This window comes from Perognathus longimembris, chromosome 15 (assembly GCF_023159225.1).
Source record: "Perognathus longimembris pacificus isolate PPM17 chromosome 15, ASM2315922v1, whole genome shotgun sequence".
NCBI lineage: Eukaryota > Metazoa > Chordata > Mammalia > Rodentia > Heteromyidae > Perognathus > Perognathus longimembris.
The window spans coordinates 4949074-4976239 of record NC_063175.1 but is presented as its reverse complement, the minus strand read 5'-3'; the positions used below and the strand labels follow the sequence as shown (position 1 = coordinate 4976239).

The 27166-nt window shown below is 38.6% G+C and overlaps 1 long non-coding RNA gene across 1 annotated transcript; it reads right to left on the bottom strand.

Annotated features, from left to right (window-relative positions):
• Positions 1 to 1838: 1838 nt before the first annotated feature.
• On the bottom strand, positions 1839 to 26839 carry LOC125364162. Its single transcript, XR_007213429.1, has 5 exons — positions 26830 to 26839; positions 16308 to 16311; positions 7433 to 7437; positions 2882 to 2886; positions 1839 to 2109 (listed from the first exon to the last, which is right to left on the bottom strand). It is a non-coding gene; the product is annotated as an uncharacterized LOC125364162 (long non-coding RNA).
• Positions 26840 to 27166: the final 327 nt, after the last annotated feature.

Here is a 27166-nt window from a genome sequence, read left to right as displayed (position 1 = left end):
CTCTGAGACATAGAAGATCCTCATCTGCCTATTGTGTTTTCAGCTAGCTATTGTGTAACACCCACCCCACATTATTATTAAGTTTATATCCATTTTCATGAGCCTTCGGCATGACTGAGGACTTTCCTGTTGGGACTTCTCTTGATTTAATGGCAAATCTTGAGTGCTCTGTAGTTAGGCAGCATTTCACTAGGCAATAACTGACCTGAGCTGGCCAAGGCTGAAATACTTGCAATTGTGATGAATCATTTCCTTTTATAACTCTCACAAAGCTCCAGCAGAGTAGTCCAGAATGTTCTGATACTGCAACAGAGATGTAAAAAGTAAGATTGTACAAGGCAGACATCAGACATGTGTGTCTGTTTTCCAAACCTCATTTTCAATGACATTTACTCTATATAGCCTTCTGTTGTAAACTGAGTAATTCTTTTTTTTTTGGGGGGGGGGCAGTCCTGGGGCTTGGACTCAGGGCCTGAGCACTGTCCCTGGCTTCCTTTTGCTCAAAGCTAGCACTCTGCCACTTAAGCCACAGCGCCACTTCTGGCCCTTTTCTGTATATGTGGTGCTGGGGAATCGAACCCAGGGCCTCATGTATATGAGGCAGGCACTCTTGCCATTAGGTCATAGCCCTAAACTGAGTAATTCTGTCTCCTGTCTATCTCCATATATTGAAATCTTAATGTCCAATGTGACAGTAATAGGTGGCAAGTTATGGGGGGGAGCTATTGGGTTTTAGAGGTGATGATAAAAGTGGTGATCTCAATATCATGATAGGACAACAAAAACAAGAATACAAAAAGTAAAGAAAAGAAAAAGATGCCAGCATTTTTGCTGGTTATCATGGGATGAGGCAGCTACCTGCAAGCCAGGAGAAAAATTTCCACCAAGAACCTCTGTACATCACTTTAACAATAAAGAAATGAAAAAAAGAAATACAAAACCCCCCAAACAAACAACAAAATCCACATCTGACAATACCTTGCTACTACCTATCCCAGTCTCCAAACTTGTAAGACACAACTGCTTGCATTTAAGTGCCCTATCTGTGGTAAATTGGGAGTTTCTCTGAGCTGACTATAGTTTGGAATAGATTGTTAGCGTAGCCTCCATGACTAAGGTTCCTTCCACTGATGAAAATAAGTCACTTGCTGAGTTGAGTGTGAAACAGAAAGAACTACAAATTAGAGAACTAAGGGCATGCCCAAGGGGCAGCTCTTATGGGAGCTATTAATTCAATCAATACACCACTGTCTACTATTGTATGAAAGTCCTGCAGGCTGTGGGAATCTTAGGGCTTGCTCTTTTGCATCTGCTCTTTAAGTACACATAGCAGACAAGCAACAATTAGTAGCCATTGTTCACTCTCTCTGCAGCAATTTAGTGTATGTAGCACTGAGATTTCATTTCCTTTTACTGCATTTCACTTTTTGAAATGCAACAGAATATCAACAATACAGCATTAGATTCAAGATAAGAAGCATCTTTACAAAGTTAAAAATATTTGTGATTCAAAATTAAATTTTAACTACCATTTTCATTATAATATAACATACATTCACTATAGCAAAAACAATCAAACTAATTCATAATCTTCCTACATGGAAATGACTATTAACATTTAGTAAAATATTCCAAGATATTTTTCTAAATATGTAACTATTATGCCCAGATTTCAGGGTCCCCAAAGACCACCAAGGAGCCAAAAGCCGATGTAATCAGAGAGTCTTTATTGCAAGCTTGAGCCTGGGCTCACGATCATCACCAACACAGCGGGTATGAGTCGAGAGCCCCCACCCTCCATTCATCAGGGTTATTATAGAGTTTGGGTGAACATTCCATGAGCCACATCATCACACAGCAAATCATGTCACACTGCGGGAATATCATAAAACAGCATAGCAACTCACAGCAAATCATTTCGTATCGCGGGAAAGTTATAAAATAATTCTTAAGAATGATTGACCTAATCAATGGTGGGAATGGGCTTGGTGAAGGTGATTGGCTAGCTTATGGGGTTCAAAATGATTGGCTTAGACAAATGATCTGGGTCGCAAGGGTGTCACCTGAATTATCCTTAACTTGAGGGGACATCTGGAACTTCAGGTATTTCTTGTTATTTCTTTATTACTGGTTATTATGAGAGTTTCACTGCCCAAAGAAGTCATTGACACTTTCTTGGTTACTTGGTCATTATGAGACTTTCACTGCCCAAAGGAGTTATTGACTCTTCTGGAATCTCTGCACTTCGGTATTCTGTCACAGGGGCAGGTTTACAGCCTTAAGTCGCACACCTGTTGGGAGTGGACCTTATTTCCTCAGAAGTGGCTACTCTCACTTATGAGGGACACATTAACCATGTTTCAGGAACACAAAACACACTGGCCACACTTCAATACTTTTCCTTTGTGTCCCAACGGCTAAAGCATTCTAACTTTAACTGACCTCTGGGCAAATGTAGTCTCTCTGGCTACCTTGATTATTTTAGATTGCATTTTGTTCAGCCTCTTCATATTGACATGTTCTGCAGTTATTCTAAGAAGCTTCAGGGCCTGGTCAGGCCCGAGCTACAATATAGAGGTGCAACTGGCTGCTCAGGTTCTTCATAACTATGTATATAAGCATATGACGCATATGTTTTTCAAAAATATGTGATCTTATTGCTAAATTTCCAGAAAAGTTGATATAAAATGCTCATCCACTACATTGAAGAAATCTTACTTTCCCAACTTGCTGAATATTGTCACCTATAACAATCTCCAGACTACTAAGAGAAAATGGAAATTTCTTAATCAATTTTTGTCAGAATTATTTCGTGGTTCTATCTGTGTGGTCAGCCTTAGGGAAAAGGGATGTTTTACTTCTCAAAATGGACAAAAGTCACAATTACTTTGTTCTTACCATCTGACATTTACTTTCTGAGAATTACAAGAAATGTCTATTTACTGAGGTATTGTCTCTTTCTCAGGAGAAGACTGGGTAAAAGCAATTGCTTTCAAATCGAGTGATGATGCTTGCAATGGAGGAAAAAAAGAATGCTATGTCATTGAATGCAGAGCGGTCCCCCAACTGGAGCTTTTAGAGAGGCCAGGATAGGACCAGAAGGCTGCCTTCTCAAACTGTCTTTGTATTGGTTCTGAAAACAAACGTTCCTAGAAAAGTATTCCAAATCAGTAAGAGTAGTGCCCCATTTAAATACTACACACAGTTAATATTTTTTGATGTCTGAAACAGTGAAGGATTAAAAAAAAAACCCTCAGACACAGTTTTCATTAAGACAATTCAGTTATCATAATCTCAAATAACCATATAACAAATGTTTTCTTATGATAGGAGTATAAATTTATTTCAAAGAAAGTCTACTTAAAGACAGATAGATAGGTTCAAACAACATGTATTAAAAACCAATTATTTTCTTCTTGCTGACTCATGAGAATTGTGCTTTCAATCAAGTGCTCATACCCAATCACAAAAATAAGTAACTAGAGAAAAAAATCAGTGTGATAAGTACTATGGAAACACTGAACAGAATGTGGCATAAGAGAATTGGCTGAGTGACCATGTAAAGACCCTTTGTGGAGTGCTCTTAAACAGACCTGAATGGAAAGATTGTGAATAATTACTTCTTTTCTAGATGCCAAAAATTAAATTTTACTTTCCTTCTAGCTTTATAATGTAAACTTATTGCATAGGAATTATGAACTTACTGGGACTATTGAAGGACTATATGTATGTCTATTAGATGTTCTATTTTACTCATATTAAAATGAGGTATGATCATATCTGCTAACCATCAGTTCATGTTAATCCTTGGTAAACATGTTTTCTTTTAAATGTGGTATATATAAGCCCAGATTAAACTACTCACTATCAAAATTACAGGGGAATATGGAGAGCTTTAAATTAATGACTATGACCATTAGAAAGATAGAATGAACAACTTCAAAAGTCATCACATGAAGCTGTCACTTTCATAGAAATATGAAGAGATATAAAGAACAAATAGTTTAAACAAGGTAGGTGGACAGTGTTCCATTTATGCAGAAAGGAAGAGACACAGGGATACATGCATGTACATGTATGTGTGTACATAATATGTATGTGTATATATGTATACATTCCTACATGCATGGGAATATATGAAAGTATATTTATACCAGTACATATGGACATAAATATAAATGCATATATTTAACATGTAGTGTTAATATGATGAAAGAGAAATAAAATTCATACAAATTTATGTAAGAAACTTTTACATAAATAAAATGATACACACATACAAATAGAAAGCTATGTACTAAATGCATCAAAATTGTTGTTTCAAAATTTAACAACTTATAAGAACTGTCCTATTTTTTGAAAGTACAAAGTCTCAAAATTCCATAAAAATTAAATAGATACCTTGATGTGTCCTATAAGTATTCAGGGAATGTATAATTAAAAGATGTCAAGGAAATACCAGCTGGACACAGTTGTGCTGAAGGACTTTTACCAAGTGTTTAAAGAATTAATGCCAATTTTATCTTATTTTATATTATATAAAGTACATGATAAGAAGAGATAATTCTTAGCACAGAAACCAGAATTGTACTATGTGAAATTATTTCTTTTTTCTTTTGTTTTTCTTCCATGAGGTTTAGCCCCTGTTGTCACTGCATTTGATTTTGTTACCCTGGGTATTGTATATACATTTATCCGAATTAAGGAAGGAAAGGGGAACATCAAAATGGTGAGACAAAAGATAAAAAGTGAACCAATGCACTCACGAGACAATATGTTGGAAATTAACTGTCCAACTGGGGGTGGAGGGAGGATTGGGGAGGAGGAAAGGTGGGAGAAAAATGAATGAGGAGGTAACAAGTTTGACAAGAAAAGTACTCACTACATTATGTATGTAACTGTAACCCCTCTGTACCTAACCTTGACAATAAAGTTAAAACTTTTAAAATCTCAAAAAGACAACACAAAGTAGAAAAGAAACCTAGAAATCAGTAACTTCATGAACTGAGTTGTAAAAATCCCTGATACTATACTTTTTATATTATCATATATAATAAATTATTATGAAATAATGTCCACTAATATATAAAAGAAGTGTATTTGGAAACATGCTATATATTTATTGCAGTAACTTTCACCAAACTAGAAACAGAGGAAGTTTTTAAAAGTCTATCCACAAAAGGAATTAAACATAATGTTGTTGGATTGAAATTTCCCCTAAAATACTATAAACAAAGCAAAAAGTTCCTCTCACATATTTAAATCAACACTGTAACAAATGTTTGTTCAATCCATAAGTCAATAAGAGGAAATAATGATAGACATATAGATTTTCAAGATACTTTCTTATTTATGGATTCATTGATGCATTTAATATTAAAAAAAAACCCAAGCACTCTAAAAATGAAAATAGCCATCTAAAATTAAATTTAAAAAGCAATATTCAGGGTAGATGATTAACATACAATACATTTTTATATAGTAGCAATAAAAATGTAGAAACTCCAACTAAAAGCACAATGCCATATGTAAACTTTCAAAAGTAAATGAAATACATAAGATCAAATGTAAGATGAATGTCATACATAGAGAATTATAAACCTCTAATGGATGAAATAAATATAGCAATGTGTTAATTAATATTCTGATTTGTAAGGATACCTTATCCCTATACATCAAAAGAGAATAAAGCCAAAATATGGGCTTGGGGAAAATTTCTACAAAATGCATATATAATCATTGTCCCAAAGAAAAGCAATTTTTAAAAATCTTAGGCTCACATGTCACTTACTACATTTCCAAGTTTCTAAAATTGATAGAATCTCATACTGGTCATAGAGGGGATGTCACACACAAGGATTATGAACAGGTGAAATTTTCTTCTGTGTAAAGTAAGCACAGTTAAGTAAACTGACATAAGGTGACTCCCATTTTACATTACCTTCCTTCACTGATCTTATTGCACATAGAAGTGCAGATTTATTTCAATTTGAACTAAAAATATGGAAAATTATAGATTTTTTAAACAGAATTGTTTTCTAAAAATACTAATAATTATTCAGGAAATATATTTTTGAGTGCAGTGTATTGGCAAAATAGCTGTAAGTTTTACATGACACAGCTTAACGGAAGAAATGAATTCAAACAAGTGCATCTTTCCTGCAAAAGTCCAATTCTAAAATATCCCAATCACCTATTGTCACATTACAAGGTAATATATCATGAATTTCAAATAGCATATTTGGTATTGGGGCAGGGGCAGGGTCTTGCTCTGCAGTCAGGACTTGTCTTTAACTCCAGTTTTATGCCCCCACCCCTCAAATGATGAAATTCCAGGCATATATTCCTATGCATAACTTTTCCACTTTTTCCTTGACAATAACTTGAGCTCAGGCTTTGTGCTTGCTAGGCAGATGCTATACTACTTGAGTTATGCCAGAGCTCTTCTTGCTTTAGTTATTTTTCAGGGTCTTGTGTTTTGTTTTTGTTCTTGTTTTTTGCTTTTGCCCAGGTTAGCTTCAGTTCATTTATTATCCCTCTACCTATGCCTCCTACCTAGCGAGGATGACAGTTTCATGTCAGTTCATCTGGTATGTTGGTTTTGTTGCTTGCTTATGGAACTGGGGCTTCAACTCAGGGTTTCTGGGTAAGCACTATAAAATATGAGTCATGTCCCCAGCTCCATTTATTAAGCATAGATGAACCAACATTGCTGACTTTATGTTTAAATCTCTTTCTTGGTATGCTGGGAACAATGAGTGTAAATAAACTTCCCTGAGAAGGCTTAGTAGTTATACTGCTTTGATTTCATTAGGTTTATCCTATTCTGGCATACAAAAAGTTCAAGAAAATAAGCAAGAAGAGACAGTATATAATAACCTTCACCATAAGAAAATCTATCTTCTCTTTAAAATTCTATGACAATTTCTATTCCAATATAAAGGAGAATGCCAGATCTCTTTTTAGGTCATGAAGTATGTCTTACTTTATTTTTTATTAATTTTATTTTATTTTTTGCCAGTCCTGGGGCTTGGGGACTCAGGGCCTGAGCACTGTCCCTGGCTTCTTTTTGCTCAAGGCTAGCACTCTGCCACTTGTGTCACACTGCCGCTTCTGGCCATTTTCTGTATATGTGGTGCTGGGGAATCGAACCCAGGGCTTCAAGTATACAAGGCAAGTGCTCTTGCCACTAGGCCATATCCCCAGCCCCGTATGTCTTACTTTAAAATATGCTTTTCAAAAGATTTCTCTGAAGTCATATTGCTAGATTGTCAGGATTCTTGGCCTCAAGCGCTTCTCCCGCCGGCAGGAGAAGCACTGAGCATATCCCACAGGGTCGAGTCCAGAAGAGGCAGAGCTGCCAAACCACCCACCCCGAGCCCCCGCTTACGTTTAAGGCAGGACACGCAGACGATTCCGGGGACAATGTCACGCAGTCTTCCGGTTTATTAAGAAGGTTCAATCACATTTATAGGCTGAATGATGCCAGGAAGAGGAGGGATGTAGAGTGGCTAGCTAGGCGTTCTGACAGGCTGGTTGGGCTGTTCACCAAGGGTGCCGTCATGGGACTTCCCCTAAGGGCGGATGTCATGTCATGGCCCACAGGACCGCCTCTGGGTTCCTCACCCGCGGCCATCTTGGCGCATACTCGCGGTCTGAGGCGGGCTGGTTAGAGCCGCCTTTCCGGTTCTGGACCCAGACTTCTCCCAAGCGGGGCTAGCAGCCACAGGGCCCCAGGGCAGGAGAAGAGGCGACTGCCTCTTAAAGCTGCAAGCCAGTGCCCCACACTAGATGACTATTTTTGGTCAAGTAGCTCATTTTATGGAACAGGAAAGTCAGTAATATTAGCAAATTAAAACTTCATCAAATGGCACAGATTGCTATTAAACACTACTTAGGGATAAAATATGAAATTGAAGGATTAGATCTCAAAAGAATTATCCAACTTGTTAGTTTGACAAGAAATTTACTCACTGCTTTACATATGTAACTGTAACCCCTCTGTACGTCACCTTGACAATACAATTAAATTAGCAAAAAAGAAAGGAAATGGGGAAGACTACAGTTACCATACACAGAAATCAACAAAAATTAATACAAAACAAGTAAAAGATCAAGAGAAAAAAGAATTATCTACTGTAACTTTGCCTTAAGGTTTAAGAAGTGCAGTTACAGAAGGCTTTCCTTCTCACCTCTGATAGTCCCTCCTTAAAGTATCCTGAACTAGCTGTGCCTTTGAATTGATGTGGTGCAACAGAAGTAGTGTAACTTGGTTGTGCAACACATTTGTGAGTCAGGAGTGAAGAAGCTGAGAGGAAGGCCATCATAACTGAAGGAATTTTCATTCCAGAGTTCACAATGCACATTGGAACACTGCCCAAGGAATGAAATAATTGCCTACTAAGAGTAATCCCATTCATATTTTGGGAAATATATCTGATTAATACTGCTAGGGAAATTTCTGGAGGTCCACAAGGATAATGAAAGATGGATTCATTTTCATTTAAAACATAATTATTTTTTAAATCCTAAATGCTTACTCTAAATGTGTAGTTTATTTTATGTTATTGTGGCCAAAGTCTAGGAAAATGAGGATTGATTGTTACTAAATTCTAAAGTATTTAAAAACATGGAAGCAAGTAAATGGAATGGCTGCTGGCAATTGGTGCAGTAATATTCATTATTCAGTAGCCTGAGATCTGGAGGACCTTGGTTCAATAGCAGTCCAGAAACAAAAGTCTGAGAGACATCATCTCCAATTAACCAGCTTCAGATTTTCAATTAGTGTTGGACTTTCTGTTGCTGTTTGATATGGAGATATTTAATTTGTATCTAGTTGACTTGGTCCATTTAATTTATTATTTATGGGCTTTGAATTAAAATTATAAAATATCCAGATGCTGGGATCTCACATCTATAATCCTACATAGAAAGGAGGCTGAGATCTGTGGGTAGCAGTGCAAATCAAGTAAGGCAGAAAAGTTCATGATACTCTTATCTCTAATTAACCAGCAAAACTCTGGAAGTGAAGATGTGACTCAAGTGGTAAGAGTGCCAGCCTTGAGTGAAAAAGCCAAGTGAGAGTTCAAGGTCCTGAGTTCAAGTTCTAGGATTAGTATACTAAGAGATAAATTAATTAAATAAAATTTTAAAACATTCTTCTGAGATAATTACAAAAACTCTCATGCTTGCCTTTTCTGATTCCCATTTTTAAAACATTTCCCATTTTTGTTCTATATATTTCTCTTTTAACCATCATACAGAGTTTTAAAAAATTATATTTATATGGTTGTACAAAGGAGTTGCTATTTTAAAAAGCAGTTTGCGAATACAATACGTCTTGATCAATGTCACAGCTTTCAATATCTATCCCTCCCCTCCATACCCTTTCTCTTACTCTTTTTCATACTTTGGATCCTTGACTTCATTCTCCCCTCCCCCCCCCACCTTCTCTTCATTTGTCCACCCCTTTCCCCTTGCCTTACAGGGATTTTAAAAATATAATGTGTCATTTAACATCTCTGCATATTTTATACATGTAATTTCTGAGTTTTTAAAACTTACCTCAGTCATCTCATTTTATTCTAAATTTCATCACACTTCCCTGGCAACTATTGTATTCTTAATTTTCCTTTAAACAATTCTCCCCTCGTTATCCTCGTCTGATTTCAATATAATAAATACTACTGGGCAGCTATGCCCTTATGTCCCGAATTTATTCACTGTATTTTCTCTGTTTCAAAGTTGGAAATCAGGTTTTTGGAATTCTTAAGGTTCCTCTTCAATCTTCCCATAACTGTAGAAGTTAATATTTTTACTTACTTATTTTTGTTGTGCCAGTACTGAGGCTTAAACTCAAACTCTAATGCTCTTTGCTTGGCTTTTTTACCCAATACTAGTACTCTACCACATGAAACACACCTTCACTTCCCATACTTATTTTTAAATATAAATTTTTACTTAAGGTTTATTGTCAATAGTTAATGAAATTTCCTGGCATTTAACCAGTTATGGAGCTAACATACATTATTTGAACCACACAACTCCCTTTTTCATTCAATTTTCTTCTTGAAAGGTAGACATTTAATAGTTCTTTTAATGAGCATGTGTGCGTGGGAAATTCTTCTGGAAACTGTAAGCATGAACATTATTTTCTTCAGTTATAAGTAATAGCTTATTTATATATAAGGGCTATAGTTATTTGCCTTCTGTATTCTGAATGTATTATTCCATTGTTTTTTTTTTTTAGTATCTATTATTGCTGATGTCCCTTACTAGTTTAATTGGTCCATGGTTGGTTTCTCCTGGGTACTATTTAAGAATTTTCTCTTTATCCTAATGTTCTACAACTTCACCAGACTGGGTCTAGGCATATTTATTTTAATTCATTCGGTTTAGTATTTGGAGTATAATTTTGATCTGGAAAAATTTTAGCATTACTTCTCCAAACCTATGTTCTGACATGGTTCATTCTGCACTTTAATTATTGTAGATGCATAGGAGCCTGGCTTTTTATTCAAAGGCTTCTTAAATGGTCCTTCCTTCCTTCCTTCCTTCCTTCCTTCCTTCCTTCCTTCCTTCCTTCCTTCCTTCCTTCCTTCCTTCCTCCTTTCTTCCCTTCTTTTCTTCCATCTTTCCTTATTCTTATCTCCCACATTCCCTTCTTCCCTTGGTTCGTCACTCCTGCCTTCCATCTCATCTTCTTCCTTCCTTCTTCCCCTTCCCTCTCTTCTGACTTCACTTCCTTCTTACCTCCCTCTCTCCTCACCATCTACCCTTCTCTCTTCCCTTACCCTCCCTTCCTTCCTCTCTTTCTGTCCTTCTTCCTTTCATTTTACCATGGTTTCTGTGTGGCACATTCATGGTCACTCTTTCAGGACTGTTTTCTAATTGACCATCCCCCTTTACACTGTGTCAAACCTAAAATCTATGCCAACTCCCAAATCCAGTGTCCACTTCTAGAAAACCCAAGATGAAAGCTAGCCACATTCATTCTTTGATATTTCCATTTCAATCCTATTCACATGTTAGTCCTTCTTGAGGTCAATATCCAAGTCCCTTTGGCTTGAACTTGGAAAGCATTATTGGTGTCTCCTTTATGTTTGAGCAGAGAGGATGATTGGAGAATAAACTCTATGTATTGTGCTTGCTTTGTAAAATAGTGTGCTATAAAACTTGACCAAATATTTACCATTCTACAGAATAAATGTAATTGCCCGTGTTTCTTTACCTTATGATAGCCAAAACAGGTCATTTCTAATGCCCACATAAATATTGAATGCAAGGGTAAGAAAACTTAAAGACATATGGAGATAAAGTTGCTAAAATAATTAATTAGCTCATTTCAACAGATGTCCTAATGAGTCATTACAGTAAGCACCAGAGTACAAATGTGTGCTGAATTTTTTCTTGTCTTCATATTCCTTTTTATAATATGAAACATTATTCAGAAAACAAGATTAAGTTCCTAAACTGTAACAAGTACTTTTGGAATGCATTGTAATATCTAAAGGATGTTATCTCTTCTTATAATGCTTTATTATAGAAAAATGCTATTTGTAAAATCGTATCTTTTATTACATGTAAGTAATAAAAATTATGTTATTTCATTAATTATTTTGCCAAAACTTGGTCCCCTGTGAATGATATCTAATGATTGTCACCTGCCTCTTTTTAAAGTATTGAAGTTTTTTGTTTTTTTTTAGCATAGAGTACTCTGTGTGCCTTGCATTGCACTTCCCTTGCAAGCAGCAGGTAGATTTTTAGTTGACATATGAAGTCTAGACAGTAAATTTTGCAAAGTGATTCTTTTCTTCTTAACATTCAAGTGCTGGTTGCTCATTTTGCTGGTCTGCTTAGTGTTTATAGTCTGCTATTCTTATACTAGGGCTTGAACTCAAGACCCCTTGCTCTCAGTTGCTCAAGGCTGGCACTCTATCACGTGAACCACAGATCCACCAATGGATTTTTTTAGTAGCTAATTGGAGATAAGAGTCTCACAGTTTCCTGCCTAAGCTGGCTTTGAACTGCAGTCCTCAGATCTCAGCTCCTTGTGTAGTTAGGACTACAGGCGTGAGCCACCAACGCCCAGCTAGTCTGCTATTCTGAATAGATAAATAGAAAAATTTTAAAGTGTACTACACTCCAGATAGGTAAGCAGTTCAATAATCATGTCATTGGCCATAACTGACCATTCACTCCCTCATCCAATGTGTATCAAGTAGATGGCTATTCCGCATCTACCCTTTGCTACCTATCAGGAACTAAGTGGCCAATAGAACAGAGTTCTGATTTCTATTCTCATGGAGTTTATAAGCCAATAGGATAAACATATTAAATTATCTCATAAACAAGCTACTGCAATTGTGATAAGAGCAATGATGAGATAAACATGGGGAATGAAGAGGAGAGGAGGTCACATGCTTGAGGATCAGAACTATTTAGAAAGTTGAGAGATAACTAATGAGAAAGGAGAGAGAGCCAAGGGCAGCCTAACAGGGAGAAGATGTAGCATGAATGAAAGACGTGGGGTGGATGGGAACGTGGCACAGCGCAGTGTTACAGGTGTGGCCAGGTCAGAGCCCTGGCCCTGAGAACAATGAGCTTGCAGCCAGAGATACAGGTCGACAGCAAGTTGAATAGGGCTCCACAGCTCATTTCAATGAGTTTGAACTTCAAACTTTAGCCACTGCGATAGGTCATTGCAATTTCTGTGAAACAGAAATCCGATGACAGAAGTTCCCAATCTTTTCTAATCAACTTATCATTGGAATTCTTTAGCTGTACACTCTCCAGGTGCTGGAAAAGATGGATCTTAAGGAAGAGCTTATGGCTCAGAGGTTTTGTATTTGTTTCTTTTACTGAATGAAACACTTACCTGTACTTTGTTTAGTCTCCTACCTTGTATTCTGCCATGCTGTTAGATACCTAAGGAAACAGGAGTATGATGTTGCTTTCATTAATGATAACATATCCATTATATCTTTTTAAGATTCTATCTTCTACTACTTCCAAATTCAAAACGTGCTTTCTATATCCATAGCTTCAGATGTGAATGGAAAACTTGAAAATCTTCATCACTTGACAATCACATACATAATTTTCTTTACATATATATGTATATATATACACATACATACATACATACATACATACATACATACATACATACTTATTGAGCTCTTTGGGGAAGACACAGTTATAGACAGTGGAGAAGAACTCGGTTTCTGAAGGCAAACAGCCAGTGCTGTACTGAGTTAGCAAATCATGTATTACAGTTCCTCTGTTTGTGAAATAGGCATGTTGTATTTCACTCATCATGCTGTGGAAATGGTGCTGCTAAATGAGACTTTGCAAAGGAACACAATCAATATGTGAATGGTTCTAAAATCCATCCACATAAAAATTACTCCCCGTGTGCTTAAAGTGTTATTTTTCTTTTATGACCTAAACTAATACTGATTCAGTTTTGATTCGCCCCCTTTTCTGCAAATTATATAGCCTACTCAGCCTACTCTTCAGAAGTTTGCACAAAACACCCCTCTCCAAATTTCCACCTTTCATGTCAGATATTAAGAGCTGAGACATGGGGCTCAGCTGTTTGGCCTCTCCCAGTGCGTTGACAAATGGCTTGGTTAAGGGCTGTGTCAAATACATGTTCTTCCTTTTCATCCAGGATCTTAGTTAGCATCAGACCTTTGCTGCCTGTTTGGGTTTTTGATGTTCACATTTGTTTCATTTACAGAATTTTTAGTGATCTCTGTGGGAGGACTGGCCGGCAGGAAGCTGAGTCTTCCTTTATTAGAAATGCAAACATTCTAATTATATTTTAATGACCATACTTCTTAATTTAAGAAAATACAGGAAGACATTTTTTATATCAATTAGGAGTCAAGAGGTTCCTTTCACCTTTTTTTCTTAAAAGAGCAAATTGTTTGGCCAAGTTAATGAAGAAGGTTCTTAGGTAGAAAGAAAAAGAAAGCAAAAAAAAGACTCTTGATCTCGCTATTGCTTGGGTTTTGACTCCATTTTGATGTTTCCTGCACTTTGTTTTTTTTTTTTTTGGCCAGTCCTGGGCCTTGGACTCAGGGCCTGAGCACTGTCCCTGGCTTCTTCCCGCTCAAGGCTAGCACTCTGCCACTTGAGCCACAGCGCCACTTCTGGCCGATTTCTGTATATGTGGTGCTGGGGAATCGAACCTAGGGCCTCGTGTATCCGAGGCAGGCACTCTTGCCACTAGGCTATATCCCCAGCCCTGCACTTTGTTTTATAGACTCTAGTCTAATGATATAGATTCCTGGACTCAAAATAACAAAAGTTGAACTTAACTTCAGCTTTTCTTTTATTAAACCCTCTTTGTCTATGGAGTCATTCTATTTTGTTATTCTTTATTCCAGAGCATTTAAATTTTACTCTCTGGAGTCTTTATTTCCCTTTATCAACTCAGGTATAAAATTTTTGAGTAACTTACATAGCACAATGCAGGTTTTCTCCTCATTAATCTGGTAATTTTTCTCACAAGCTATTCTTCCTTATATACTCCCTTCAGCATGCCTTTTCTTTTCTTTTCATCTCTTCTCTCTTTCTCTCTCTGTCTGTCTGTCTGTCTCTCTCTCTCTCTCTCTCTTTCCTCTCTCCTCTCCTTTCTCCTCTCTCTCTCTCCCCCCACCCCTGCCTCCAGTACTGGATCTTGAACTCAGAGCCTCTCTCTTCATTTGAGTTTTTCACTGAAGGCTGGAGTTCCACCACACAATTTGAGCAACAATTCCACGTCTGGCTTTTTGGTAGGTAATTGGACATGAAAGTCTCAGGCTAGCTCTGAACCTTGATCCTTTGACATTAGCCTCATGAGCCACAGGCACCTGGCAACATACCTCACTTTGTGGGGGTTTGAGAGGTGTGGTCCACTGTGGGACTGAACTCAGGCCCAGGGCACTGTCCTTGAGCCTCTTTGTTCTCAGCCTAGCTCTCTACCTCTTGAGCCATAGCACTTCAGGTTTTTGAGTGGTTAATTGGAGATAAAAAGTCTCACAAGGCCTTTTCTGCATAGGCTGGCTTTGAAACATGATCCTCAAATCTCAGCCTCTTGATTAGCTAGGATTACAGATGTGAGCCACTGGTGCCTGACTATACTTCACTTTCAAACCAAATTCATCATGTGTCCCTTTACACCACAAAACTAGATGAGTTAAAATGTGTATTGCTTTGATAACTACTTAATTAAATTTGCTCTATCCAATCACTCTCCATTCAAGTCAAATATTTATTCTTGCTTGCCAGTCCCTTGGAGTGGATCATTGTTTTAATGCACATGCTGCAATTTTTACCATCTTTAAACATTTACACTGTTCTAAAGGGGATATTTTACATTTTACATTGTAAGGGGAGTATTTTATATTAGTACTGAGGCTTGTGTCACTCAAAGGTGGGTTGAGTGTGTTGCCCAAAGTTTTATGTGAGAGAAACTCAGTCTACAGTGTTGAATGCTGGCAGGGTGGGAGTTTAAGCAGTGGGTGGGTCTTTACACCAGAGGGTGTCTTTACACCAGAGGGAAAGGATCAAGGTAGTTTTTGTGAGACCTTGAGTTAATTCTTATAAAATAGTGTTTATAGACAGTTACTGGTAGTCCATGCCTGTAATCCTAGCAATTCAGGAAGCACAGTCAGGAAAATCGAAGTTCAAGACCAGCCTGGAAAAAATTGTTCACAAGACTCTATCTATCTCAATGTGAAAACCTAGGCCTGGTGGCAAATGCCTGTTATTCTAGTATGGCTAGAAGTATAAATAGGAAGATTTCTGCCTATCTTAAAAATAAATAGAGAAAAAAAATGGACTGGGGGTGTGGCTCAAGCAGTAGAGTACCTACCTAGTAAGGACAAGTTCCTGAGTTCAACCCCAGCATGACCAAAAAATGAAGAGAGAATTGTTATAGAAAATAAAAAAAGATTACACTGCTCCTTTTCTATCTAATTTTCAGTACTACCACATAATCTCTTTTACAGGTATTGCTACTGTGGTGTCATTTGCTTTGATGTGACCTTGTCAGAGGTCAAATTGATAAAGGCATCTAATCTTGAGCTCTCAGCCTCTAACACTGTGAGCTCAACCAACCTCCTCTTTATATATGTTATCAGCCTCAGGTAAATCGTTACAGTGACAGAAGGCAGACTAACACAATGGTCATTTTCCATTGACTAAACTTAAAGACAGAGGTCATAATCTGCATTTACCTCTATACCCACAGTTTCTATTGTGGTACTAAAGGTATCCAAGCATCCCTTTTTAATTCCCATCATACATAATACTACTGCTCTATTTTTACTCCTCACAGAGCCCTCCCTAGAGTATCTTTTTCCTTTCCTTCCTTTTATGTAGACCTAATTCCTAATTCAAGGTGAACCTAAATTTTTACCATTTCTCATGAATTTGAACATGTATACGGGACAGTCTAAAAGTACATGACAAAGACAAAATTTAAGGTAACTGCAGAGAGTAGTGGAGTTGCCTTCTTAGCATACTCTGTTGCTTAGAACTGCCTTCAATTCTCTTCTTCAGGCTATATACAAATGCAAGACACCAAATATAAACAAGCTGAGAGCCTGGTGCCCTGTGGCTCACACCTTTAATCCTAGGTACGCAGGAGGCTGAGATCTGAGGATCTCAGTTCAAAGCCAGCCAACCAGGAAAGGCCCAGTGAAACTCTTATCTCCAATTAACCACTCAAACACCAGATTTGATGCTGTGGCTCAAGTGGTAGAGCAGTAGCCTTGAGCACAATGAGGCTTAGGGAAAGCATCTAGGCTCTGAGTTCAAGCCCCACAATAGCAACGACAAGCAAACAAACAAACAAAAACAAGCTATGTTTCCTCATTGTCTCTAAACTTCCTGTCTTCCATCATTTATGTTTTTGAGATAAAAAACATGATTGTTTCAGCTTATGGGTAGAAGGAAAAAGTTTGTACATGTGAGCCAAAAATGGTTATATAACACGATGAAGGGGGAAAATGTCTACATTTTGATTAGAAAACCCCAAAAACATTAATGAATAATGATAAAAGTACTTAGTTACTCAATAGGAAAAAAAGAATTATAATTCTTTGGCTGTTAGATTTTGTGCATTTTCTTTGTTTACAGTAAAACTCTAAAATACTTTGCCCACACTATCTCATTTAAAATTTCCAATAGTCCTATAGGACTGATAAAGCACTCAACAATGTAGATCTGTGGCTATTTATGAAGCCTCTTTGTAACATAGTAGTGGAGTTTCCCAAAATTAATGCTTAAAGTGCTCCTAGAAGAGTGCTAACATTTACTGAAGGCTCTGTAAGTGCTAGCTAGGACTTTTATTCTAGAAGAAACTGTGCTTATGTTGTTGACTAAAGGAAAAATCACTAAAACATGCATCTTTTTTGGTTTAAACCCAACCTATCTTATATCTATTGAACTTAACCACTATACATGATTGTATGAGAGCAATATTTTAATGTTTATTCCAGCTAGACTCAAGCCTTCAGTACTACCTATTTGGGTGGCAGAGATCAGAAGGTTGTAGTTCAAAGCCAGGCATAAGGATTTGTGAGTTTCTATCTCATTCAATGTCTGGGCTCAGTGGTATGTGCCTCCTATTCTAGCTATGAGTGAAGCATAATGGCTAGGTGCAATGTTACATGCCTGTTATCCTTGGTGTCATGAGGAAGCAATGGGAAGACTGCAGCTCAGGCTTGCCTCCAGGCATGAAGTAAGATGAGGCTTCCAAAATGAAAATGAAAAATGGGGCTAGAGTAAAAGCTCAAGTGGTAGAGTATCTGATTTGCAACTATGATGCCTTGCATTCAATCCTCAGCAACACCAAAAATAAAAGTCTATTTTAGACAAAGAAATGTAAATTTAAATGATGATGGTTCTTTTTTCATTTAACAAATAGTAAAGCAAAATGTAGAATTGAAACTCATAGTAGCCATATAAAGGTAGAAGCATTGAAGTACTGTTCCCTTTTGGCCACATCCCTGCCAGCATCTCATTATTAGATTTCTGGATAATGGCCATACTAACTGGGGTGAAGAGAAATCTCAATGTTGGCTTGATTTGCTTTTATGGTCAGGGATGTTGAGCACTTCTTCATGTACCTCTTGGCCATACTTATTTCTTCTTCAGAGAAGTCTCTCCTTAAGACTTTAGCCCACTTACTAATGGGGTTGTTGTTTCTTTGAGGATTTGTTTTTGGGGGATTTACTTTTTTGAGTTCTAAATGCATTTTAGATATGATGCCCTCGTCTGTTGTATGGCTAGTGAAGATCTTCTCCCAGTCGGTGGGCTTTGTATTTATCTGGCTGGGAGTACAAACTTGTTCAACACTCTGGAAAGCAGGATGGAGGCTCCTCAAAAGACTAAACACAGAGCTCCCTTATGACCCAGCAACCCCACTTCTGGGCTTTTACCGAAATGATCACAAACAAAGCCATACTAAAGCTACCAGCACAACCATGTTCATTGCAACATTATTTACTATAGCTAAGATATGGAACTAACCCAGATGCCTCTCAGTATATGAATGACTCAAGAAAATGTGGCATATACACATGATGGAATTCTATGATTCCATCAGAAAGAATGGCATTGCCCCATTTGTAAGGAAATGGAAAGACTTAGAAAAAAAATCACATTAAGTGAAGTGAGCCAGACCCAAAGAAACATAGGCTCCATGGTTTCCCTCATTGGTGATAGTATATATCCAGGATAGACCTAGAGGATCACAGTAGCTCAATAACTGTGTACATCTTACCATGTAAGATGATGGCAAGCGAAATGAACCCCAAGTTATGGAAATAAGTGGTTTATCATTGTTATTATTTTTAACATACTATGTGAAATTATTATTTTTCTTTTGTTTATATCTTCCCTATGGGTTATCCCCTGTTGTCATTGTATTTGATTTTGGTACCCTGGGTATTGTATATATGTTTGTTTGAGTTAGGAAAAGGAAGGGAAACATCAAAATGGTAATACAACGGCCAAGGTGTGAAGCAACACAACAGAGAAATTCAAAAGACAATATGTTTGAAATTAACTGTACAACTTAGGGGGTGGGGGAGCACAAGTGGAAGAAAAGTGAGGGAGAAGGTAACAATTTTGACAAGAAATGTACTTATTACCTTACATAGGTAACTGTAACCACTCTGTACATCACCTTGACAATAAAATTAAACTAATAAAAAAACAGTAAAAGCATTGAGATGAGCTCCTGAAGCAGTGGTAGAATATAAATGCTTTACCTTGGTTGACTCTACACTATTTAACCTACTATTTCATGATTTCCTTTTCATTCATCCACCATAAGTGGGGAAACAGTATTGAGATCTTGACTCACTGTATTATTTATAATACCCTTGATTGTCCAAGAATAGAAAGAAGCTTAAATACATTGAACTGTTAGTATTGTTCAGTACTGTTTTTATATAGATATGTTACTGAATTGCACTGCTATCAGTATTATATTTATTTATATAACATCAATATTATATAATGCTTCCATAAACAAAGACGGGCAAAATAATGGTACATGAAAAACAAGATAAAATTGGGTGTTTGGATCAATTTTATAGAAGTTTACCTAAAGAAGAAATTTTAGAGGAAGAAAGATGGCGCCGATGGAATAGGGAGGCACCCCGACTCGCTCCAACGGCATAGTGAGCTGGGAACCCCAACACCCAACACCCCATCAAGAACCCAGCAAAACCAGCAGCCAGAAGCAGTGGAGAAACGCAGGAAAACAAAAAGGAGCAAAAAAGAAGAACCGAAAACCTACACGGAGCCGGAGATTCACCGGGGCACCCTCCCCCCTCCAGCCGACCCTGGCCCAAACAGGGTCAGGCTGGGAAAGGGGAACCCAGCGATCGGCAGACAGGCTGCCAGGAGCGCAGAATTCATATAGCGGGAGACCCCACGGCCACAAGGCAGGGTGCGGACCAAGACACACCGGCAGCGACGAGAAGTTCGGGTCCACACCGGGTTTGGACAAGGGAACCCAGCGCGGCAGAAATCGGGAACCAGGGAAGCCACCACGACACTTAGCCAACCCGTGGAGGGCCAACGGCGGCGCGGGACACACACACAAAGCAGCAAAAGTGAGTGCCCTCTCCTCCCCCCTCCCCCACCCCTGAGGGAACAAAGAACCCACAAATCAGGCGGGGAAACCCCCATCAGGCGCTGGGAAGTCAGTTTAGCAGGGGAAGGGCTCAGCAGCACCAACACCCCACAGGTTCCTGAACTGGCAGAACCGGCCCCGCCCCCTTCCCAACAGGGGCCGGGAGACGGCCGGTTGTGCAAACCCCACCTGAGGCGCCTGGACCTCGCAGACTCTTACAACTAAAACCACAGGCGCTGGTGGGCAATACCAGCCCAGCAGGGTCACTTGAGCCTGATCACGTCCCCCCTCCTAACAGCGGAGGAGAGGTCTGAAGGTGCCAAGCCACACCCGGACAGTCGATCCCACTGGGCCCCACACGTACCCCCCCCCCAACGGACTCGTGGGAGGGCGCAAGCACAACCCAACAACCCAGGACTTGCTCTGGGAGGCATATCCCGCCGAAGTGCCTGTTGCACTGAACGCACAGCGCACAGGAGGGCGGGGCCCCCGGCGACAGCGCCCGCTCTGGTAGGCGTACCCTGCACTGGTGGGCGGGGACACAGCGACAGCACCTGCTGCCCGTAGACACGTCTACACAGGAGGGAGGGAGGAGCTACAAACCAAACCTGAGAAGCCATCCAGATCTCCAGATGCGCAAATCACAAAGAAACATAACTCAGTTCATCAAAGGGCAAGCCAACTCGCCAGCTCCAAAAAGCAGCACGACTGAAGAGGAGATGGAGACTAAAAAAGCAAATGAGGCCATGTTAACAGGAATGATCGAAAGCGTCAGAAATGAAATCAGAAAACAATTCCAGGAATTTAGAGCGGAAATCTGGAAGGACACCCAGGAAGCCAAGAAAGAAATGGAAGCAAAACTGGATACAATGCAAGCCTGCTTTAAAGAAATGGAAGCAAAAATGGATACAATGCAAGCTGCCTTTAAAGAAAATCTCCACACCCTAAGAATTGAAATGCATGAAAAAATAGATTTAAAATACAACTCTTTAAAGGAAGAAATCTCCACGATCAGAGCTGATATGACAACCATAAATAGCTCTCTGACATCCATAAACTCCGCAATTGAAACCATGACACAAAGAGTAGACCATATAGAATCCAGAATCTCTCGCCTGGACGATGAAGTAGCTGACAACAACCAGAAAATGACCACACTCCAAGAAAAGGTGAAGCTTCAGGGAAGACTAATCCAGGAACTAATGGACAAAGACAAGAGATATAATCTGCGCATAATTGGAATAGAAGAAGGAGCCGAATACCAGAGCAGAGGGCTTAATCATGTTCTCAATAAAGTTATTGCAGAAAACTTCCCCAATCTCACAGGGGACCCCATCCAGGTAACCGAAGCCTATAGGACACCTGGCAGGCCAGACCCCAGGAAAGCCACCCCAAGGCACATAATATTCAAGACTTCAGACCTCAAGATTAAAGAGCAAATTCTGAATTCAGCCAAAGCGAAGAAGGAAACTTTTTTCAATGGGAAGAGGATTCGAATAACATCCGACTTATCCACACAAACTTACCAAGCTCGAAGCGAGTGGAAGAACACCATCCAAGTACTCCAGAATAACAATTTACAACCTCGGATCAAATATCCAGCGAAATTGGAGTTCACATTCGAAGGGAGAACCAGATCTTTCTACACCAAAGAGGAGCTAAAGGAGTATGTGAATAAAAAACCAGCCCTACAGCGAATATTAAGAGGGGAACCCCACCCAACAGAGATCGTAAAAGACACACAGACAGAATCAGAAAGAAACTTCAATAGCCAAAGCCCAGCAGAAACACAAGCTCACTAAAGACAAGAAGAAAAAAAAAAGAAGAAAAAACAGCCCACCAAGAAAATGGAAGGAGAAAAAACACCCTTATCCTTGATCTCTTTAAATATAAATGGTTTAAACTCCCCAATAAAGAGGAGCAGACTGGCAGAATGGATTCGCAAACAAAAAGTTGACATCTGCTGTCTACAAGAGACCCACCTTACAGCAAGGGACAAAAACAGGCTTCGAGTGAAAGGATGGAGCAAGATCTACCAAGCAAATGCATCCACCAAAACGGCAGGTGTAGCCATCCTGATCTCAGACAAGCTTGACTTCTCTTTAAAGTCCACTCAAAAAGACAAAGAAGGACACTACATATTAATACAAGGAAAAATCCAGAATCAAGAAATCACGGTGATAAATGTATACTCACCAAACAAAAGAGGCCCGACATATGTCAAGCAAATTCTCAAAGAATTACAGAGCAAGATAGACGCAAACACAATCATAGTGGGTGACTTTAATACTCCTCTCTCTCCAAGAGACAGATCCAACACTCAGAGGATTAGTAAGGGAGCTGAGGACCTAAATAACACCATTTCCCAAATGGATCTAACAGACCTATATAGAACCTTTCACCCCACAGAGACCCAATACACCTTCTTTTCAGCAGCCCATGGATCATATTCCAAAATAGACCACGTCATAGCCCACACAAAGAACCTCAGCAAATACAAAAGTATTGACGTCATCCCATGTATTATATCTGACCACAGTGGATTAAAGGTAACCCTCAACAACAAAGGATACCACAGAGCCTATACACACTCTTGGAGGCTAAACCCCACGCTGCTATCCAACACTTGGGCCACAGATCAAATTAAAGATGAAATCAACGAATTCATAAGCCACAATGACAAAGAAAACACATCACAAAGAAACCTATGGGACACAGCTAAGGCAGTTCTGAGGGGCAAGATCATTGCACTCAGCACCCACATTAAAAGAATGGAAGCAGAGCAGGTGAATACCCTCACGATGAAACTAAAACAACTGGAGAAACAAGAAATGACAGAATCTAAAACGACTAGGAGAGGAGAGATCACAAAGATTAAAGAAGAGATAAATCTGATTGAAAATAGAAAGACCATTCAACAAATAAATAAGACTAAAAGCTGGTTCTTTGAGAAAATAAACAAAATTGACAGACCCCTTGCAAGACTTACAAAAAAAAGAAGAGAAGAGACTCATATTCGTAAAATCAGGGACTCCACAGGAAAAATTACAACAAGTACACACGATATTCAAACAATCATAAGGAGCTATTTCCAAAACCTCTACTCAGCAAAAAACAATAATTCTACAGAAATGGATCAATTCTTAGAGAAGTACAAACTGCCCAAACTGAACCAAGAAGAAATAAATCAGCTAAATAAACCAATAACTTACGGTGAGATACAGGAGGTAATCAAGAACCTCCCTACTAAGAAAAGCCCAGGCCCAGATGGATTCACCAACGAATTCTACAAAACCTTTAGTGAGGAGCTAATTCCAATACTCCTCAAACTCTTCCGCGAAATAGAAATGGAGGGAGAAATTCCAAACTCATTCTACGAAGCTAATATCATACTAATTCCCAAACCAGGCAAAGACCCAACAAAAAAAGAGAACTACAGACCAATATCACTAATGAACACAGATGCAAAGCTCCTCAATAAAATATTAGCTAATAGGATCCAGAAAGTGATCAAGAATATCATACATCATGACCAAGTAGGCTTCATCCCTCAGTCACAAGGATGGTTCAACATCCGTAAATCAATCAACATAATTCACCACATAAACAGAGCTAAAATCAAGAATCACATTGTTATCTCAGTCGATGCCCAAAAAGCCTTTGACAAAATACAACATCCATACCTATTAAAAGCTTTGGAGAGAACAGGAATAGATGGAACATTCCTCAAAACAATAAAAGCCATATACAACAGACCAACTGCTAATATCATATTAAATGGAGAGAAACTTAAGTCATTCCCCCTAAAATCAGGAACAAGACAAGGATGCCCAATCTCCCCACTTCTGTTCAACATAGTGCTGGAATCCCTAGCCATAGCAATAAGGCAAGAGGAGGACATCAAAGGGATCCACATCGGCAAGGAAGAAATCAAGTTATCCCTATTCGCAGACGACATGATCTTGTATCTGAAGGACCCAAAAACCTCAGTACCCAAACTCCTACACCTAATAAACCAATTTGGCAAAGTAGCAGGATATAAAATCAACCCACAAAAGTCAGCAGCTTTTCTGTACACCAGCAATAGACAAACAGAAAAGGAAATTATGGAAACAATTCCATTTACAGTAGCCAAAAAAAGAATAAAGTACCTAGGGATCAACTTAACCAAGGACGTGACAGACCTATTCAATGAAAACTACAAAAATCTAATAAGGGAAATCAAAGAAGACACAAGGAGATGGAAAGACCTCCCATGCTCATGGGTAGGCAGAATCAATATAGTGAAAATGGCCATATTGCCCAAATTGTTATACAAATTCAATGCAATACCTATCAAAATCCCAGCCACATTCTTCACTGAAATAGAGAAACCAATCCATAAATTCATATGGAACAGCAAAAAACCTAGAATAGCCAAAGCAATTCTAGGCAAAAAAAGCAATGCAGGAGGTATCACAATACCTGACTTCAAGATCTACTACAAGGCCATCATAACAAAAACAGCATGGTATTGGTATAAAAACAGATCGGAAGACCAATGGATTAGAACTGAAGACCCAGAAATAAAACCGCACTCTTACAGCCAACTGATATTCGACAAAGGAGCTAAAGATATACAATGGAATAAACATAGCCTCTTCAACTACTGGTGCTGGGAGAACTGGGCAGCCATATGCAGAAAACTCAAAGTAGACCCAAGCCTATCACCATGCACCAAGATCAACTCAAAATGGATCAAGGACCTCAACATCAGACCTGAATCCTTGAAACTACTGAAGGACAGAGTAGGAAAGACACTAGAACTTATAGGCACAGGAAGGAACTTCCTGAATAGAGTCCCAGGGGCACAACAAATAGGAGAAAGACTCGACAAATGGGACTACTACAAATTAAAAAGTTTCTGCACAGCTAAGGACATAGCCACCAAAATAGAAAGACAGCCAACGATATGGGAAAGGATATTTACCAGCACAGCAACAGACAAAGGCCTGATATCGGTCATCTACAGAGAACTCAAAAAACTAAGCCCCTCCAAGCCCAATAAACCTATTAGGAAATGGGCAAAAGAGCTAAAGAGAGACTTCACAAGAGAAGATATAAAAATGGCAAAGAAACATATGAGGAAATGCTCAACATCCCTGCTAGTAAAGGAAATGCAAATAAAAACAACCCTGAGATACCACCTCACCCCAGTTAGAATGGCCTATACTCTGAACTCAGGAAACAACAAATGCTGGAGGGGCTGTGGGGAAAGAGGAACCCTTCTCCATTGTTGGTGGGAGTGCAAATTAGTACAACCACTTTGGAGAACAGTATGGAGGTTTCCCAAAAAGCTCAATATAGACCTACCCTATGACCCAGCCATACCACTCCTAGGCATCTATCCTAAACAGCAAAATCCAAGATATCAAAAAGGCATTTGTACTACCATGTTTATCGCGGCACAATTCACAATAGCTAAAATATGGAAACAACCCAGATGCCCCTCCACAGACGAATGGATCCAAAAAATATGGTACTTATACACAATGGAATACTACATAGCGATTAGGAATGCTGAAATATTGTTATTTGCAGGGAAATGGTCGGAACTCGAACAAATAATGTTGAGTGAGACAAGCCTAGAACACAGAAAACAAAGGGGCATGATCTCCCTGATATATGACTGTTAACAAAGGGAGACGGAGAGACAGTAGAGACCAAGTCTGTGAATACTGTATATGTTCTTGATACATTGTATATAGCATATATGTCAACCTGACCTAGACAAGGGATAGAAAAACAGGTTGTAAGATATCATAAGAAATGTACACACTGCCCTACTATGTAACTGCACCCTCTTTGCACAACACCTTGTAAAAAAATTTATGTCCAATTAATAAAAAAAATAAAAAAATTTAAAAAAAAAAAAGAAATTTTAAACATAAAATGAAGATAGAGCAAAATGATATTATAATAAAATAGCATTTATCTGTAGCTTGAACAATTAACAATATTTTAATTTTCAATTTGAATATTCAATTACCCACACGTTCTATCATGAGCATATTCTTCATTTAAAGCTAGAAAGAGAAAAATAAATATTAACTAAAAGTAAATTGAAAGTCTACTTCTAGTTTATGAGCTATTGAAAGAATTAAAGAGGATTGTAAATAATTCAAAATATTTAGTATTTGTGAAATCTTGGAAGCAAAAATCTGCTATAGACAGCCTACCAACAGGTAGAAGAATGTTATGTTTTTGCTGCCTGAAGATGACTCAGTATTAGAGGTGTGTGAGTTTAAATGAGTCCTCACTTCATGATTCCATGAAGTACCAATGGATATCAGCAGAAAAAGGAAGAAAAATACCCAGCTCAATATATTTACCACAATCTTGCCCACTTATTACCATATCCTTGTGAGGATGGGTGACAATTTTCCCTGGTCAGACATATCCTTTTATAATCATTGTGAAAGCCTCATAGTTCACCCCTGAGCTTAGATCAACAGGGAGCTCTATTTATAGTCTCCATATTTAACATAGATTATAGCTGAGTCTTTTAGCATTAGCAACAATGCTACCCAGGAGAAAAGGAGATTCAAAATATACATGTATACCCAAAATGTCAGTTATCAGCATGTACATATTACATCTCCCTAATGACTTGATTTGGTAGGAAGCCGAAAACATTACCTTGCTACTGTTGCACAGTAAATACTATGAATCAAAGCCTGACCTTTTGTATTTGCTCCACAGGAATTTTTGGCTATGAACTCCTTTATACCAGCAATTAAACATATCTAAGTGTCTTTAATAATAAAAAATAGCCTTGCCAGAACCAATAAATTCCTTCATTTCTTCTCCCTCTTACTGCTAAACTTCCTAAATAATTGCAGTGTGTGTGTGTGTGCGCGCGCACGCGTGCACGTGCACACGTGCGTGTACAGGTTCTAGGTTCTAGTTCTCTGAACTCAGAGCCTGAGCCCTGTCCTTGGGCTGTTTCACTCAAGGCTAGCACTCTATTTGAGCCAGTTTCAC